The sequence below is a fragment of the Erinaceus europaeus genome, chromosome 15 (assembly GCF_950295315.1).
Source record: "Erinaceus europaeus chromosome 15, mEriEur2.1, whole genome shotgun sequence".
Lineage (NCBI taxonomy): Eukaryota > Metazoa > Chordata > Mammalia > Eulipotyphla > Erinaceidae > Erinaceus > Erinaceus europaeus.
In genome coordinates this window covers 21,209,542-21,215,725 of record NC_080176.1, presented here as the reverse complement: position 1 = coordinate 21,215,725, position 6,184 = coordinate 21,209,542, and the positions used below count along the sequence as shown (strand labels likewise).

The following is a 6,184-nucleotide window of genomic DNA, read 5'->3' as shown; positions in this document are numbered from 1 at the left end:
GATTGGGGGCCTCATCTAGGGAAGGTCATTGCTCAGTCCCCTTCATGTCTCTTGTGGTAGTGGGGAAGGGGCGTATGTTAAATGGAGGGGTGTGGAGAGATGCCGGTGGTCACTCTAGCCTTCGCAGGCCAGGAGGGCAGCTTCTGCCCCAATCCAGGGCAGGATAGAAGGCGCAGAAGCGGAGGCCTCGCGTGGACAGACAAGACCAGGTAGCCAGCAGCTTCCCTGGCTCTGTCCCCTGGACAGAGCTGTTTCCTTTAGTCTCAGGATCTAGCTGGGGCGACTGACACCCTGCACTGGCTGGACCTGCTGGGCCACCGACGGCCACTCAGAAAGCTCATTAACCTGCATTGGCTAGGACACTGACCACTCACTGACCGGGACACAGACGGTCACTCACACATAAGCACACGGATCCCCTCACAACAGGACACTTGGGGTTCTGACGTCACCCAGTAACTTTAGCCCGCCATGGGGTTGCTAGACACCTTAGAAGTAGCTGACCAGAGTGATGATGGATGCCAGCGTGCAGTGACTGTCACCCGGCGGGGTTACCACGAGGCACAGGCTGAGCAGCAGACCCTCTCGGTGCAGATGCAGGTCAGCCTCCAGTTGGTGCCCCCCACCCCGGCCACGTCCCCCCTCTACACGCCCCCTGCCATGCTCACCCCTGCAAACCCCCACAGGTCCTGTGTTCCCACCCCCTGCCCAGGGTGGCCGCGGCTCCGGGGCCTCGGTCTGTGCAGCCCACAGGATGGAGGGCGCTCAGACCTAGGACCGGACCAGAAGCGTTTTGTCGGGGCAGCCCGTGGACACAGAAGACTTCTCCCATCTCCTCGGCCCCTTTCTGGGCCCGCGGCAACAAGGCGCACGCGCAGACGGGGGTGGGCCGGCATAGGAAGGTCTTGGTCCCGGCGCTCGGCCAGTCCCCGAGGAAGGGGCCGCTCAGCGTGGCGTTCAGCAAGGCGAGAAGCAGTGTCCGGGAGTGCGTTTCCGCCACTGGGCTCGGAGGCGTGCCCGTCCTGCCAGCCCGGCTGCTCGCTTCCTGCGGTGACACGCTTCCGGTGGCAGTGACACGAGGGCGTCTGTGACGTCATCGTAGGGCGACGAGGGCGACGGGCCCGCCCAGGCCACGTGACCCCGGCACCGGCATCCCCAGGTCACCTCTTCACCTGTCCGCAGGTCCCCGAAACCCCACGGGCTGGGCTGGGGGCGAAGGAGGCGATGCGGCCATGGGGTCCTGGGTCCAGGAGGTCATTCTGGGGGGGCAGACATTCCCGACCAAGCCGAGTGCTTGTTGACTCATGCTCTGGTTGGCCGGGATGTTTGAAAATGGGACATAGAAGAAGGAACTTTTTTTTTTTTTTTTTTTTGCCTCTAGGGTTATTGCTGGGGCTCGGTGCCTGCACTATGAATCCACTGCTCCTGGAGGCCATTTTTTCTCATCTTGTTGCCCTTGTTGTCATTGCTGTCACTGTTGTTGGATAGGACAGAAATGGAGAGAGGAGGGGAAGACAGAGAGGGGGAGAGAAAGACAGACACCGAAAAAAAAAAAAAAAAAGAAAGAAAGACAGACACCTGCAGTCCTGCTTCAGCACCTGTGAAGCGACTCCCCTGCAGGTGGAGAGCCGGGGGCTCGAACCAAGATCCTTACGCGGTTTCTTGCGCTTTGTGCCATGTGCGCTTAACTCGGCGCCACCGCCCGACCCCCCGAACTCACTTTCTGTCAGTTGTCAGGAAGACCTCTGTTTTCCTTTCCTTGGAGCCCTGCTCGGCCCTGGCCGATGACTGTACGCATCATGCTGCTCTCCTGCCTCGGGGGGAAACTCTGGATACCATTAGGCCTGGTGCTCTTAGGTTACTTTGCTATCGGTTTACCTGAGCATAAAGACATCCAGACCTGGTCCTGTGTGGGTGGTGGCGGCGAATTCTATTTAATTTTTTAAAATTTTCTTTATTTACTTATTGGATAGAGATAGCCAGAAGTAGACAGAGAGGGAAAGAGACAGAGACACCTGCAGCCCTGCTTCACCACTTGCAAAGCTTTTCCCCTGAAGGTGGGGACTGGGGGCTTGAACCCGGGTCTTTGAGCACTGTAACATGTGCTCTCAACCAGGTGCGCCACCACTTGGCCCTGGGGATGGGGGATTCTTTGTCCAATAGGATGCTGTCCGCAGAGATGCGAACAGGGAGGAGACTTCTGGTGGGTTTCTGTGCTTTTCTTGCTAAACCAAAGCTAGTAACAGGTCTTAACTACCAGCTCGAATAAGGAGGACGGAACTGTGAATCTCTGCCTGGCGGCCTTTCATAGGCAACTTTAGTTTGAATATGTTCTGTTTCTTTCAAAAACAATTCCTGCAGGGGCCGGGTGGTAGTGCACATGGCGCAAAGTGCACAGACTGGCACAGGGATCCGGGTTTGAGCCCTGGCTCCCCACCTGCAGGGGAGTCACTTTACAAGTAGTGAAGCAGGTCTCTCCCCCTCTCTGTCTTCCCCTCTTCTCTCCATTTCTCTCTGTCCTGTCCAACAACAACGACGACGATGACAGCAATAACAGCAATGATAATGACAATAAAAAGGGGAAAAACAGCCTCCAGGAGCAGTGGATTAGTAGTGCAGGCACAGAGCCCAAGTGATAACCCTGGAGGCAATATGTATATGTATGTATATATATATATGTATATATATATATTAAGAAAAAAATGCTGCAAGCTGATCAGTTTTAGATCACCATGTCTTTCTCTGAAGGCAGCTTTCCCTGTGGGAACTCACCTCAAGGGAACCTGCCTTCATGGCCCCAAGACACCGGAACTCTGCTCACGGGTGTGGCATGAGATTGGCAGAAGTTCTCAGGGTGTGCCTTGGAGACCCTTGAATGTTGTCTGTCCTATCTTCATAGGGAGAGCACAGCTGAGTTTCTGGAGGCTACAGGACAAGATACAGCCACGGAGTCAGTGCTGAAAAAGGTAGGAGACTTTGCTGTCTTCCATTAGGCTTGGCAGTAAGAGATCTGCAAACAGCAAACTAGGTCATGCTTCAGAGTATTTTGCAGTAGGGGTGGTTATGTGTGAGTTGTGTGTTTGTAAAATATTTACTTTGGAGGCCGGGTAGCTCAGCGGATTAAGTGCACATGGTGCAAAGCACAAGGACCGACTCCCCACTTGCAAGCAGTGAAATGGGTCAGCAGGTGTCTGTCGTTTTCTCCCCTTCTCTGTCTTCCCCTTCTTGCTGTCCTATCCAACAACAAGGACAGCAATAACAACAACGATAAACAACAAGGGCAACAAAAGGGAAAAAATGGTCTCCAGGAGCAGTGGATTTGTAGTGCAGGAACTGAGCCCCAGCAATAACCCTGGAGGTAATAAATAAATAAAATATTAAAAAATAAATTAAATAATTTCTTTTCATAGAAGCAGGTCCTAGTTAATGGTTTATTGTAGAGTTGTGTTAAAATGCCTTTAGTCTCCAACTTTAATTTCCAGCAGAGTCATTGTAGGTGTGGCCCCCATCAAAGCTCTTTGGCGTTGTCAGAGGTTCTAAAGAGCATAAGGGGGTTTCAAGAGCGTGTTGGGGTCTGGGGAGGCAGAGTGGGGTGGGGGTGGGGTGCAGGTGGGGGGCCAGGCTCCCATCTGGTGTCTGCTGGTGGGCTCACTCCTAGCTCCGACACACCTAAAGATTCCTGGTAGTTGGAGAGCACTTCTGGGCTCTGGGTGCCCCTGGGTCAGGGTGGAGAGAGAGACTGGTGTGAATCACCCCCAGGACCCGGCCTGCTCTGCCTTTGCTACCTGGAAGTCTATGAACACAGCCTCCTGACTTCTTTTTATTATTATTTTTATTTATAAAAAGGAAACACTGACAAAACCATAGGATAAGAGGGGTACAACTCCACACAGTTTCCCTCACCAGAACTTAGTATTCCATCCCCTCCCCTGGTAGCTTTCCTATTCTTTATCCCTCTGGGAATATGGGCCCAGGGTCATTATAGGATGCAGAAGGTGGAAGGTCTGGCTTCTGTAATTGCTTCCCCACTGAACATGGGCGCTAACAGGTCGATCTATATTCCCAGCTTGCCTCTCTCTTTCCCTAGTGGGGTAGGGCTTTGGGGAAGCAGGGCTCCAGGACACACTGGTGGGGTTGTCTGTCCAGGGAAGTCAGGTTGGCATCATGTTAGCATCTGGAACCTGGTGGGTGAAAAAAGAGTTAACATATAAAGCCAAACAAAATTTTGACTAATCATGAACCTAAAGGCTGGAATAGTACAGATGAAGATATTTCTGTTTTGAAGATAGCTAGTAGGTCTATTTTAGGTATATTCCAAGGGGCCCATGACTATACTAGTTTTTTCCTGAGTCTGACCTCTGATATGCAGGTGGATCTAAGTTATTTTCTGGGGGGGATGATGTCATGGCTGGAAAAAGGACCAGAAAGCTGGATCAGGGTAGAGAGTAGCTCCCAAATATGGGAAAGGTGCATAAATATTGTAGACTGTAAAACCCCATCGATTTGATGTGATCTGGGGGCCATATTCAGCTTAGGAGCCTATGTGACCTCTGCATCCCTGTAGATCTGAGCTCACGTTCTGTGGTCATGAGTAGGAACGTTCCAAGCTGCCCCAATTTCAGGACCCATCTTTCTTGGGTGGTAGATAGAGTGTGTTGTCCAGCTTCCCTTCTATACTGTTGTTGATCCACATTGAGGGCAAGGTCCTATGGGGGCCCATAAAGGGGTCCATTGTGTTATTCCTGGTGGAGATAACCAGTAATATTGGGGAGAGGGATTTATCCAAGGTCTAGGCCCATCACGTCTGTTTGGGAATCTCAGGACTCCCCGACTAGGGCCCCAGATGATGGGGTGGTCTGATAGTGACTAAAGAGTCGTCATTAAAGTATGCCAGTCTCTTGCCCTTATTCAGCTTTTGCAATCCTTGCTTTGATATGGTTAGCTTTGGAGTGAGTGAGGGGAGTGTAGTAGGAAGTAGGTGAGGAGCCTCCTGACTTCTTATCAGAGCAGAGTGCTGACCCTCCACTACGGGGAAGCTCTGGGGCTAAGCACTTTTTTTTTTTTTTTAAAGATTTTATTTATTTATTAATGAGAAAGATAGGAGGAGAGAGAAAGAACCAGACATCACTGGCACATGTGCTGCAGGGGATTGAACTCGGGACCTCATGCTTGAGAATCCAATGATTTACTGTTGGGACTATGTGTAAGCCTGATAGAGCTTAGGGAGAACTCCCCCATCCTTGGATGGAGGTCTGAGAAGATACCCTCTTGGTTAGTCTCTCTTAACAGAGGTGAGCAAAAAGGGAAAAACTCAGACTTAGTTCTTTCCTTCTTGACTCTCAGGCCCACAGAAACCCCAATACTTCTCCCCATAAACTGCAGGCCACATGGCCGCCTACTTTAAGATTCACTTACTCAAAGTCACCTTACCTTCTGATCACGGAACACACCTTATCACACACTCCATCATACACCTCAGACCCCAGACAAGAGAAATTCCAAACTATGTGGCCTTTTGATATCCATCTTCTCTCTGTCTCACCCTACGGGTTTAACCCCTATGCTTCTCTCAAATACCTTTGGATAATTAAGTTGCTTGTGTCATGGAGAATAACTGTCTTGTATCTCATCAATTCCTGTCATACCAGCCCCCTACCATAAGGGGTAAGCTGACCTTTAAGAAACCTGTAATTTCTGACATATTTCAGTAATTCCCTTTGTTTGGTTTTCTATTTAACTCATGTCCACCTGCTTCTTCTTCTTCTAGCATTTGCCCTTCTTCCGTAGCCAGTCAACAGCGTCAGGTTGAGCCTGATGTAAAGTTTCGAGACCTCCTTTGAATCTGGAGAGGTGGCAGTCGTTGACTATGTGGGTCATAGTCTGTCTGTAGCTGCATAATAAACTGCTAATAAACGAGATCTGAGCACGCTGCAGGTCTCCCCGGTGTCTTTACTTCGTGTAGTGCCCTGTCGCGAGCGAGAAAGAACCGGTCCGTTACCTTTCCCCTGGAGATCACCCTGCCAGAGACCCCGACAACTTACAACTGAATATTTTCCAGTAGATTACACCCATGAGGGACCAGGTGGTGGCACATTGGTGAAGTGTACACATTGAAGTGCACAAGGTGTCAGGTTCCAGACCCTGTTCCCCACCTACAGGGGGAAAGCTTCAGGAGTGTTGGAGG

At 51.1% G+C, this 6,184-nt stretch overlaps 1 long non-coding RNA gene across 1 annotated transcript; it reads left to right on the top strand.

Annotated features, from left to right (window-relative positions):
* The first annotated feature begins 860 nt into the window (after positions 1-860).
* LOC132533122 (uncharacterized) lies at positions 861-5,918 on the top strand. Its single transcript, XR_009545004.1, has 3 exons — positions 861-1,182; positions 2,900-2,966; positions 5,768-5,918. It is a non-coding gene; the product is annotated as an uncharacterized LOC132533122 (long non-coding RNA).
* Positions 5,919-6,184: the final 266 nt, after the last annotated feature.